The 12,477-nt window shown below is 45.6% G+C and overlaps 1 long non-coding RNA gene across 2 annotated transcripts; it reads left to right on the forward strand.

The window, feature by feature from the left end:
• Nucleotides 1–6,181: 6,181 nt before the first annotated feature.
• Nucleotides 6,182–11,050, forward strand: LOC127462358 (uncharacterized). Of its 2 annotated transcripts, none has more exons than XR_007900423.1 (3): nucleotides 6,182–6,762; nucleotides 7,280–7,421; nucleotides 8,870–9,488. It is a non-coding gene; the product is annotated as an uncharacterized LOC127462358 (long non-coding RNA). The 2 variants fall into 2 exon arrangements; XR_007900422.1 differs by lacking the exon at nucleotides 8,870–9,488 and adding an exon at nucleotides 10,827–11,050 and having other exon boundaries at nucleotides 6,200–6,762.
• Nucleotides 11,051–12,477: the final 1,427 nt, after the last annotated feature.

The raw sequence follows: 12,477 nt of genomic DNA on the forward strand, positions 1-12,477 counted from the left end.
CTTAGACATGCACAAGTCTATGCAGGATCCATCCAAGGGTACTGAGGGAGTTTGCATCAAGCCAGTTTCCAACATTTACCAGCAGTCCTGGTTAACTGGGGAGGTCCCAGTCAACTGGAACTCAGTAAATGTGATGCCCAGCTACAAGAAGGAGGATCCTGGGAAAAACAGGCCTGTCAGCCTGACCTTGGTGCTGGGGAAGGTCATGGAGCAAATTATCTCAACTGCCATCACGTGGCACATGCAGGACAACCAGGGGATCAGGTCTAGCCAGCATGGGTTTGTGAAAGGCAGGCCCTGCTTGACAAACCTGATCTACTTCTGTGAGCAGGTGACCCGCTTAGAGGGTGAGGGAAAGGCTGTGGATATTGTCTTTGCTGGACTTTAGTAAAGACTTTGACACCATTTCCCCCATCATTTTCCTGGAGAAACTGGCTGCTCATGGCCTGGACAGGTGTTCTCTTTGCTGAGTTAAGAACTGGCTGGATGGCCGGGTCCAGAGAGTGGTGGGGAATAGAGTGACATCCCGTTGGCAGCCAGTCATGAGTGGTGTCCCCCAAGGCTCAGTCAGGGGGTCAGTCCTGTTTTATACCCTTATTGATGATCCAGATAAGGGGATTGAGGCACCCTCAGTCAGTTTGCAGACGACACCAAGTTGGGGGGGAGTGTTGATCTGCTGGAGGGCAGGAAGGCTCTGCAGAGGGATCTGGACAGGCTGGATCGATGGGTTGGGGCCAAGAGCATGAGGTTCAACAAGCCCAGTGGTGAGGAGTGGCTGAGGGAGCTGGGGGTCTTTAGATTGGAGTAAAGGAGGCTCAGGGGGACCTTATCACTCTCTACAACTCCCTGGAAGGAGGCTGTAGCCAGGTGGGGTCTCTTCTTCCAAGTAACAAGGGATAGGACAAGACGAAATGGCCTCAAGTTGCACAAGGGGAGGCTTAGACTGGGTATTAGAAAATATTTCTTCATGGAAAGGGCTGTCAAGCATTGGGACAGACTGCTCAGGGAAGTGATGGAGTCACCATTCCTAGAGGTATTTAAAAGATGTGATAATGAAGTGCTTAGGGACATGGTTTAGTGATGGACCAGGCAGTGTTTGGTTTACAGTTGGACTCGATGATCTTCAATGTCTTTTCCAGCCTAAACTATTCTTTGATTCTATGATCTAGGTTTCTCAGCTTCTTTCTCATCCCCAATTACTCTCTCCTTCAAAGCCTAGCCATTTCTGTAAAGGGCATGTCCTTCAGGGCAACATTTTATGCCTTTCTTCGTGTCTTTTTTTTAATCTGCTAATGTAAACTCAGTCTGTGACAGGCTTTTAGCATGACTGTTTCTGTGATAAGCTGTTTAGTTTTTTTTTCCTTTGGGTTTTGCCTGTAACAAAAATGATTTACCACTGGGAAGCTGTTCCTTGCCTGTTTTTTGTCCCAAATTTCCTGCCTCTTGTCACCTTTATTTTTCATTTCTCCTAGACTCACCTCTTTATGTGTGTTTGCCACTGCATCGATCAAGCTGGTGTTCTGAATTTTTTCTGGGGAAAAGACATTATTTCCCAAACCAGGTAGGATGGATCAAGAAAGCAAGCAGAGTAAGCGGAATTTAGACCAGCAGAAGAACACAGCTCCTTTTGTTCAGGGAGGACATTAAGATAAATCTTCCAAATCGCCCCCTTCCAAATATAAGCTGAGTCTGCTGACATAAATCAGCCATCTTAGCTGCTGGTAAAGGCTTTGTAGTGTACACAAGAGCTGCTAAGTGGAGCTGACTGAACTGCTGGTGGTTTGGCTCAGTTGCTGTACATCAGTTCGATAAGGTCACCACTCTCTTCATGCAGCGTTTCTGCAGGTTTGTGAACACCCCCAAGGGAGAAATGCTCTGCAGTGAACCTTTTTTTGCATTTGTTATTTTCACATCCTGGGTGTCTTGTGGCAGCACTCATCATATGCATCCTTGCTCAGTTCCAGCCTCTCGTGTTCTCAAGTCCCTTTACAAGCAGGGTGGGATCTGGCTTGTGGAGCTCCGGGTTGTCTGGGCTTGAGTGAAGTGAATCATTCTCACAGAGTAATCTCCCTTCATCACTGATGCTGAACTGCTGCAAGCTGTTCTTATTCAGCAAAGCACATAAGCCAATTTCTGGCTCTATTTCTATTCAGCAGAACATTTAACAGTGAGTTTAATATTAAACTCATGCTCAAATCCCTCGGCTTATTAACGGATTTAGGTGAATGTCCACACTACCTCACTGAATGAGACAGGGATTAATTACAAGGAAAGGGGAGCTTTGCAGAGCTGAGTTAAGGCAGAAAAGTGGTGCAGTCTTGCCCCAAGGCTTCCCTCTCCTTCAGTTGTGCATCCCACAGTTTATCCTGAGGGCACGGTGTTGATATTAGAGTCTTGTTCATCGAGGGACATTTTGGACTTGCCTGGTGAAATGGCCTGTGAGGTTGCTCAGGACCGTGGTGAGCCTCTCAGCTCTGCTGGCGTGGGAAGCTTAGTGGCAGCTGGGTGATCTCATGTGGTGGGCAGAGGGAATCCCTCTACACACCCAGTTTTTCTCATCTTCTGCTTCAGACAGTAGAGGTGGAGGACGCATGTGAAGCACAATAGGCTGATCTGACAGCTTTTCCATAGCAGATGTCACATGAGCTCAAAAAAGGGTAGAAATTGAAACATTCGCTGCAGTGTGTTTTTAAAAGTGAGGGGTTGCTAGCTCCATTTGTACATAGCACAAGAGCAGTTTGGGCAGGGCACCACAGGCCTGCTGGTCTCTGTGAAGGGCATCTTCCTTTCTGTAAAGATTCCTCACTCCCTATTTACTCATTGTAGAAAATGCTGAACTGATGATGTTTTTAGAAGCATGCTGTCCTCACAAAGTCCTATGATTTAGACAGATCTCTTCCCCTACGGTAGGAGGTGACATTATATTCAAGAAAGACCTGGAAGTCCCTGAGAAGTTGTGGGTGTCCCATCCCTGGAAGTGTTCAAGGCCAGGTTGGATGGGGCTGTGAGCAACCTGGTCTAATGGAAGGTGTACCTGCCCATGGCAGGGGAGGTTGGAACTGGTTGATCTTTAAGGTCTGTTTCAACCCAAACCATTCTATGATTCTTTAATTCTATGACTGATGCTGTCAGTCCCTGGGTGCTGATGAAAAGCCTAACTCCATGGGCACAGATCAAACTCTCAGTGTTTGTACTTCATTTTTCTCACCTTTATAATGGGGATAATAATAATTGTTAACCCCACAGCAGTGTGGTGTTGTCTGTGTTTAAAAAGTGCTTAAAACAGATAGTCTGAGCACGCTTGGAACTCCATTTAATTGCTCCTGGACTTGAATTTAGCAATTGGGTTTTCCAGTGTTCCATTAGCCTCAGAAATCTGAACCCCTCTGACATGCAGTGGCTGTGACTTCCAGGTAACAAGTGACAGGGTGAGAGGAAGTGGCCTCAAGTTGTGCCAGAGGAAATTTAGATTGGATATGAGGAAGAATTTCCTTGCTGTGGAAGAGTGGTTAGGCATTGGAACAGGCTGCCCAAGAAAGTGGTGGAACCACTATCCCTGTAAGTGTTAAAAAAATGTGTAGATGTGGTTTGTAGGGACATGGCTTAGTGGTGGATTTGGCAGGTCTGGGTTAATGGCTGGACTTGATGATTTTAAAGGTCTTTTCCAACCTTAATGATTCTGTGATTCCAAGGGTGCGCATCGGAAGCCTTTCCTTCAACTGAGTGGAGCTGTGCCATTGCCAGGCTGTGGCAAGGAGAGGAACTTTATCACAGACTGTTTTGATTTGTAGAGTGAAAACACAGAGCTTAGTCATCAAAAACAGGGGTTAGTCATCAAATACAATCATCTACCTTCCTCTTAAAATATAAAAAGGCTTAAAAGTTTGGTGAGGTTTACAGGGCATTAAGAAAACACCGCTATCACAATTGCCGGCGTTAATTCTCATCAGGTTGCCTTCCTTCCCCATTGGATGCAGAGACTTAAAGCTTCATGTCTGCTGCCAAATGCTTTAACCCTGGTGCCCATAAAAGGTTTTCTGCTGTAACTGTCTTGTTATCAGACCATCAATGTCCTGACACTTCCTAGTGATTAATCCTGTGTTGAAATGAAATTAAGTTTCCATATATTTGGCAGAATGACCCCAGGACTTCCTATTTGGGGAATACAAAGAATAAAGCATCTGTAGCCTACAGGAAGCCAGAGTCTCTGATTTCCTGCAGAGGCAGAACAAGAACAAACAGGGAACACATATTTCACCGTGGCAGTCAAAAGCGCACGTAAGAGCCCTGTCGGCCCCCATGATGAAAACAATTAGAAGGGGCAACATCCCTGGTCCCAAAATTATTTGTGGGTGTTTTGTTACATGCACAATATGCCATTAGAAAAATAGATGTAACTCAAGTTAATGTTTTTTCCAGGTGACTATTAAGCTTTCCCTTGGCATGGGTTTTTTTTGGTTTACATCAGGGATATTGTGCTTGTCAGGCGAGTGAGTTTTACACGGCTGTTTGCTGTGCTGGGCTCTCCAAATCCCTTCGGAAAACACAGGGATATTTTCTTTGATGGCTTTGTTTAAATGAGCCAGGCTGGATCCAGGCTGATGTAAACTCCAATGAGAGGTGCAGGAGGAGGAGGTGATAAGGCAGCAAATCCTCCTTGCAGCCTAGCTCTGACTCGTGATGAAAGGTATGTGGGGAAGTGGAGGCACCAGCCTTCCTTCTGGGGCTGTGCTGCACAGTCTCCCTGAAAGAAAGTCATTGCTGCCTCTACACTGCAACTTAGCAGCTCTACACCCACAAAAGGAAACTCTTCCAAGTGCTTCCAAACTCCTGCTTTCGCCTTGCACTAATGGGCATCATCAGCTTAAAATTAACCCCTCTTTGAATAATGCTTCTACCTGAATGCATATATTTGTGTGTATCTGTATAGATAGATGTGTGTCTATGTGTAGACAGAGAAAAACCTATTCTGTTCACCCACAACATTGTTGGAGTTGTCTTGGTTTATGCTGTATTTTAATCACCTCTGCCCGATGGCTCTCACTCCCGTTTTGCCAGGATCTTTGGTGCTGTTGTTACTGGTTCTTGCCGAAACAAATTGCCCTATTTCTGTCCTGGAAAGATACCATGTTACCATTACCACTGTGCCTAAGAATATCTTGTTTCCTCCAGTTTTACATCAGTCAAGCCTCTTCCAATGCTTTCTAACCCAAACTGGAGTGAAAGAGAGGAGACTTGGATGCTGGAGGATGTTAGGCTTGGTGTGCTTCCTTGGGGAAAGGTCTGACCAGTGCCCGGTTAAGACAGCTGTCCTTCAGCAGGCAGAAATGGGATTCCCTGGAAACTTGCTTGTCTTGACATTTTTAACAATGCAAACTGTTGCCCTCCTTGAAACCATGACTCCCTATGGGGAACTGGTTTCAAAGTTTCGGACCTCAGAGAAAACTTGAAGCCTCCAACTGTGGTGTTTTTCTGAAAGGGCATATTTAACTTTTTGTTAGAGTTGTTAGCCTTGGAGTGGATATTTCTGTAGTCCTGAAAGTGCCAGATGCCTGAGGAACGCAGGATGTGGCTCACAGGTCCTTACTGTGGTGACATCGAGACAATCACGTTATATCAAACAAGTCCCAGGAGAGTCTTGGAGAACCAAGAGTGAACTAAGGATAAGTTTATACCACAAAATGCTTCTTGCCACTGAAATGCCAGGAGCAGTGGGAATCAAAGCTGGTCTGCAGCATTTACTGGATTCAGTCTAAACACACTGACTTGGCGACTGCCTGCAGTTAATAAACTCTTTTTCTTAATTCATGTGCATGTACCTGTCATTTAGACTTTGTTTCCCCTGCAGTTTGGTAGAAGGCTCAAAGAGTACCTGTTTGTGCTGAAATCCACAGGATTTTGGGGACACAGCAGGGAATAAGGGCATTCACACAGAGAGACTAGATCCACAAGACTCTCACACTGAAATTATGTGTTTGCGTTCTGTTCTCTGCCCTGAGTTTTACAAGGCACCGTGTGTCCCTGTCTATGCCAGTGGGTTGGTTAAGTCTCTCTCAATTATTCTAGAATGGGTAACAAAGAGACAAACTCCAGGCAGTGCTGCCAGCTCTTGTGATTTTTGCCAGTCCTGCAATATTTACTCTTTGTTCTCTTGGCTTTTGCTCCCAGATTAACGCAATGAAATTCCTCTTCCCATTGGCAAACAAGGGGAGGGGAGCAAAAAGCACTCCAGGTGTCATGTCTACCTGGCAGGAAAGGAAAGCCAGGACCTGTGAGCTGGGAACCCCCAGGCAGTTAGAACTGAACTCAGACACATCACCCCCATGAAAGCCACAGCTCCATCACTGCACTGTGGATATGGTTGTAAATAATCCCTGCTCAATAAATCAGAGTGACAAATGACTGCTCTTCTCTCTCACTGACGCCCACCACCACCCATGTATTATCTCATCACTCTCTTTTCTTACAGTTGTGCCTTCCTGCTGAGAGCTCCTGGGTTTTTTTCTGCTGTTCCAGGGGAAAACCTTCAGGGATTGTGCTCCCTTCCCCACACAGAGGTGCCCACAGCCAGATGCAGCAGGGCCCAGACTGAGCCTGGGGAGGAGACCAGCCAAGGCAGATCTCTTCAGATAGGCAGCTGACCTTCTTGGCAGCTCCAGCCTGAAGAGAACCAAGTGGAGAGGCCAGGGATACCGTGCAAGACCTTTCCTCAGGAAATATGGGGTGCTGCTTGGCTGATGGAAAGGTGCCTTTAAGGAAAAGGTAGGTGAATCGCAAAGGTTGCTGCATACAAACTTATCTTGTTCAGCAAGTTTATTCTTGCTTTTATTCTCCTCCTTCCTGTTAAAACCCACCATTGTGAATGATTCAGTGAGTCACAGTGGTGATGCATGTCTGGATATGGAAAAGTCATTCTACTGCTACTCCTGTTCCTTCTGTGAGCACATCAGGTGTAAGCATCCCCTTCCCTTCCTCTTTCACCAACACCAAGCTCTCCTGGCTGTGGCTCTCAGCATTCACCTGATGAGAAGTACTAGTGACTCGTGGCCCCGCTGTGACTAACACTGCTTGCTTTGCTGTCATGTAGTAAAAGCACCTCAAGATGCTGTTTAAGTGTGAATGACTGGAAGTAACTAAACCTATGCATTGCCTTGACAAAAATGCAGGAATCTGAACTCTTCTGCTTCAGTTCTGCACAAGGATAACGCCATGGAAATCATTATTGCTGGTATCTAATGTGCAGCAGAGATGGAAAATGCTGTGATTTTTTTTTTTTCAGTGGTGTAACTCTCCTGATGTAATCATTACATAAGGATTTCATCAAAATGACTGCTGTGTTTACAAAGGCATCAGTAAACAGAGAATACCCCTGACAGGTCAGAAGTGATAACATTTTCCTGACACAGCACATAAATTGCCAAGTAAGTGTTCTCTTCATTTGCATCACTTTTACCCCGACGTAATTCCATTAATTTGACAGTTACAGGAGGGGTGTGGATCTCCCAGGAGGAAGTTCACCTTTACAATTCTTGAAATGGATGGCATGTGGGTTTCCAGCAGCTGAGCTGTGATTGTTCAGCAGAAATTAGCTCTGCACAGAGCTGATGGAACTGCACACAGCAGGGTCATTAAGAGGAAATGGGCAACCAAATCTTGTTTGCATCGTTTCAGGGACCACTTAGAGCTGGAAACCCATAAATGAATGACAGGATTCTTTGAGGAAACAGAGTGTTAAACTTTCTACCCTTAGCCAGTCTCTAGACTGAGCAGGGACTGCTGTGGCAAGAAACTTTAGGATATCTCAGGTCCATCCCTTGCTCAGTGACAAAGGGATTAGCTCAGAGGAAGGTCTGACCCTGAACTCTTATCCTATCCCACTTGCAACACCATGCAAGGGATATTTCTGCCTTGCCTTTTCACAATGCGACCATGTCTCTTGTATTCATATTCATGCCCCTTGGGTCTGAAAAGAGGTTTTTCTACATACAGTTAGAAATTTGTAGATCGCTTTAAGGTTTTTATCCTGGAGAAATGCACTCTAGGAGCCAAACAGGTTGCTGGCTGTTGTGTGAGCTTGCCTTGTAGTTTACACAATGCCTGATGCAAATTGAAAAACTTTGAAGTTTGAACTTCTGGACTGTGCTGTAGGTTTGGCTAATAGAAAGCCCTTCTGTGCTTCAAAGCTTTCGTAAGATGTCAAACATTTTGGGTTAATTAGGGTTAGAAGAGGTTTCACAGTTTGAATTTGTGACAGCAGAGAGTCAAATAAAGCTTTGCTTACAAAGTCTCTCACTTGGACATACCCACAAAGCTGTTCAGTGTTAATTCCCAAGTTTGCTTTACGATTTTTGGGTAAACATTGTCTCTTCTCTCAACCTCTGTGAAGGGACTCTTCCAGATCTTTGTTTGCCTTCCTTTCACAGCACAGTTTGTCTAAGTTTGGTGGGGATTGTGCTAACCTTGCCACCAAGTTTGGAGGAAGACTGTCAAAACACTTTCTACTTGTGCACTTTGAGATGATTGCTAACAGAGGGCTGGAGTTTCAAATATAGCAGCAGCACAGATATGATGACTTAACAATTTACAGATGACTTCTGACAAAGCATTTGGGGCATTAAGGGAGGTTCACCACTTTTAAGTTGAAAAAAGCAATTCAAGATTGTCACCTGAGCTAGGTGATGTTGTCTTGGTTGGGTTTATTTCTGACATTTTTGCTAGTCCTATTAGAATTTTACAGAAAAGATCTGCAATCCTTCTTTATTATTAGGGACAAGACACTAAAACTCAAGAAGAAAAATGTGTCTTGGGGCAACGTGAGCCTTTAAGACAGATACAATACCCTTTGTCTTACTGTTGTTTTGGACTGTAGAGAGGCAGGTCTCATCCCCACCCAATGAGACAGAACTGAAGAAAACCATTTCTGCAGTTCCAGTTGGTGTCCTTCACTCCACCAGGATTCTGTGGGATGGAGCCCAACACCTTTTGGAAAGTCTCCTCATGGTTGTCCTCAGCTCTCTGGCAGCTTCCCCTCTCTTCCATGACCACGTGCCAGCACACGGCCTTTTGCACAAGCAGTTGCCATCACCTGTACCTGGAAAAGGAATTCCCCCATCCCCACATCCCGCTGTGTTTGCCGCAGTGCAGGGTTTCCACCAAGGCAGGCCACAAGTCCTGCTGCTGGAAGTTGCAGTCCAAGGCTTCCTGAGAAGCTGAGAGCCTGGTCTCACACCGCAGCCCCCAAACCTTGCCAAGCTGTGCTCCCAGTGCCACTAATGGCTTATCTCCCAATTGCAACTGCTTAGGAGGTGCGAGTGGATTTGTACATCTTGTGTTCCCTTGGATGGGTCGGAGCCCCTGGCTGCAATCCCAGCATCTCCCACTGGCTGACTGGAGACATCCATCCTGCTCCACCACAGGAGAGGCCATTCCCTGTCCTGTTTTTATCAGACATGCCAGAGAAACTGAAATAACAGAAAATAAGGCAGAACTGGGGACCACACCAGCCATGAGTCATGCTGGGGATATTTGAATCAGTGGATCTCCCCTCATTTCCATATCCCCTGTTGGGGTCATGTTCAGCTCTTCCCAAAGCAGTAAGGCAGAGGAATAAATGTATATAAATAATGTAATATCCACCACTAGTTCTTGAGATACTTGAATGGCATTTCAAGGCTAGAGCTTGGGATTTTGTTTGGATGGAGAACATTGCTCCTCTGTTTGCTTTCTTATTTAAATGATCACAGAATGAGATATTAAAGTCTTGTCTACACTGGAAAAAAAAATAAAATAAACTGTTTTATATCACAAAACCAAAGCAGACAGCTTCATGCAGACACCACTATGTGACATTAGAGTCTTTTATTGATTTCACTGACGCCTCTTGGGAATAGCTCACATTTAAAGTCAAATATAAAAGGCCATTTTTATACTGGAATATTTCTGTAGGGAGGAGATGATGGTGTAACTGCACCACATATATTATAAGGAACTTCTAACACTTTGATAAGTAGACAAGGTCTTTGAGATTGCATGAGGGAGTGATTCCAGATATGAATCTTGGCCCAAAGATAGGCTTGAGGCTTATTCCTACACATCAGGGTCCAGGCCCTCAGCTGGGGTAAGCTGATGCTACTCCATTGATTTTTGAAAAACTAAACCAATTTCCAGCAGAGGAGAATCTGCTCCAGATTTCCCAGCTGCCCTATCAAAAATCTTCTCAGAGTATTGACTGGGGAAAGAAAACAGGCCTCAGCCTGATATGAAAGAACATAATAGACCTTTAATTTAATTGACTTAATTTTATTGGCAGCCATTGAATGATGAAATGAAAACAGATGATCTGGATGAATAAGAAAAGGTTAGATGGGAGTAACCCATTAGTAAATATCAAGGCATCATCCTATTGTCCTCATTTAATAAAGGAACGGGTCAGTAAGTATCATCATAAACATTTTTACATTTTAGTGGAGATTTATTTGACATCATTACTAGCAGAGAGATGGATCCTTGGAACAGCAAGTGGTGAAACAGCCTAGCAGATGAGAAGCTAGTTCCTTTAGCTGCAATAAAGTAGCACAGCTCTACAGCTTGACCTATTTAATTCCACCTTTTTTAGCAGCTGAGCTATTACTTTGGACTGCTGTGGGATATTTGATTTTTTTTAAAACTTTTCTTTGACAAATCTTCCAAACTTACATCTTCTCTTGCCTGTCTCTAAAGTCTTAAGCCACGATGTAACTCGATATACAGTGTACCTGAGAGAGAAAGACTAGTAGAGGTAGTTGAGTTTCTTCTCAGGATCACCCCTTTCTCTTTCTCCACCCCAGGTCTTCCACTTTCCTCCTGGCCTGGGTGCTGCCAACCCCTGATGATTTGGTGTTGTGCTTGCTGGCTCCTGAGAGCCAGCAGGTCTGCAATGGCTGGACTGTGAACCTGGGCAATTGGAAGGACACAGGGCTCTGTGGAGTGGGCCAGCAAAGCAGGCTGCTCACAGCCCTCCAGGCCCAGGAGATTGGGAAGGGGTGGGCTGCTTTGGAAATAACCCTTCACATGTCAGACCTTGCCTGAAGAAGCAGCTTCTCCCCGTGCCTGCTCCAAAATGGTCCCCTCTCATGTGCCCTGCAGACAAGCCTTCAGCTGTCTGGGTCTGCCTGGAAGTCCATCCAAACAGGATTCAACAGCCACACTAAAACCTCATCCAAGGATGGGAGTACCCTGAGGGATAGAACAAATATAATACCACGTGAAAGAGACAAAATTCAGATGAGATGCGGGAAAACCAGACATGACTCCTCACTTAACTCTTTATAACTTGCTAGTGGTGGGTGACACTTGTGCAGGAGAAGAGTAAGTTTTAACAGAATGTTGTCCAGACCAACTTTGAAAAAAGCTTTTCTGAATCTCTACCTGCAAATAAATAATTTAAAAAGAAACCCTAAAAGTAAAAAATAAAGAAAAGCTTAGATTTTTCTTCATTTTAGCTGGACTTGGTTAGAAATGGCTACTCCAGTAATGCAACATTTTTTGTGGTTATATATGCTGGGGTTTGATTTGGCCCTGTAGGTGCAAAAGCTGCAGATTCAACCTTCTTGCAAAGATGGGACCGGGTTGCCCAACCTGGAGCTCCCGTTGAGGAACACAAGCCTCATTTTCCATGGCTGGAAGCTGCCCAAGGGCTGCCCCACTTCCCTCACTTGACAAGGCCAAACCCTGTATGAGCACCCTGGGCACTCAGGAAATCTCCAACACCTCATACCACCACTCCTTGTATGGGTTGTCTCATTCCCATCCCAGGGGACACACATCCTGCTGCACAGCTCCTGTGGGCATCCTTTTGTCCATGTTTCCAAGAAGGGGGTTGGTCCTGCCTTGATAACCCTGGGCCAGCTCCATCATTTTGTGCCAGCTGCTGTCCCCACGTGCCTGCCCCAGGTCTCTGCTGAGGATTTCTGGCTCTGTGTAAGAGGCTGCTTGTCCTCCAGCTGGGATGGTGGATGCTGCTGTTGTTCCTGTCAGAGCTCCCCTATGGCTGTGCAAAACTGGGAGTGCTTAGGCTGTGCTGGTTTCTGCTCTGATTTTCATCTCCCCCCTCTCCCCAGCTGCACTAAAATGCCCAAACCTGGCTCTGTGCTTTCAAGGCACCATTCCCTTCCAAACCTGAGGGGCAAAAAGGCAGAGCCACCAGTGAGAGCACCAACAGGGCACCCAGTGACACCATACGAGCTGGGTTGGTGCTCCATGGAGCTGATCCCACAGCAGCAACTTATTTTTACAGTGTTCCTGCCCCTTCTCCCAATATCTTCCTCCTGCCCTTTCTCCCAATATCTTCCTCTTTGGCTTAATGAGTAGAGCCCTCACAGGCTTCACTGTGTGCTTGCTCACAGAGAGCTCACAAAAATCAGTGTTTATCCTCTGGTGCTGTGACCAGGATAGAGGAGAGGATATTAAGGACTCTGGTTTTGGGGAGACACACTGGCA

Source organism: Manacus candei, unplaced genomic scaffold, assembly GCF_025592945.1.
Source record: "Manacus candei isolate 608988 ecotype Guabito, Panama unplaced genomic scaffold, ASM2559294v1 h1tg000126l, whole genome shotgun sequence".
Classification (NCBI taxonomy): domain Eukaryota; kingdom Metazoa; phylum Chordata; class Aves; order Passeriformes; family Pipridae; genus Manacus; species Manacus candei.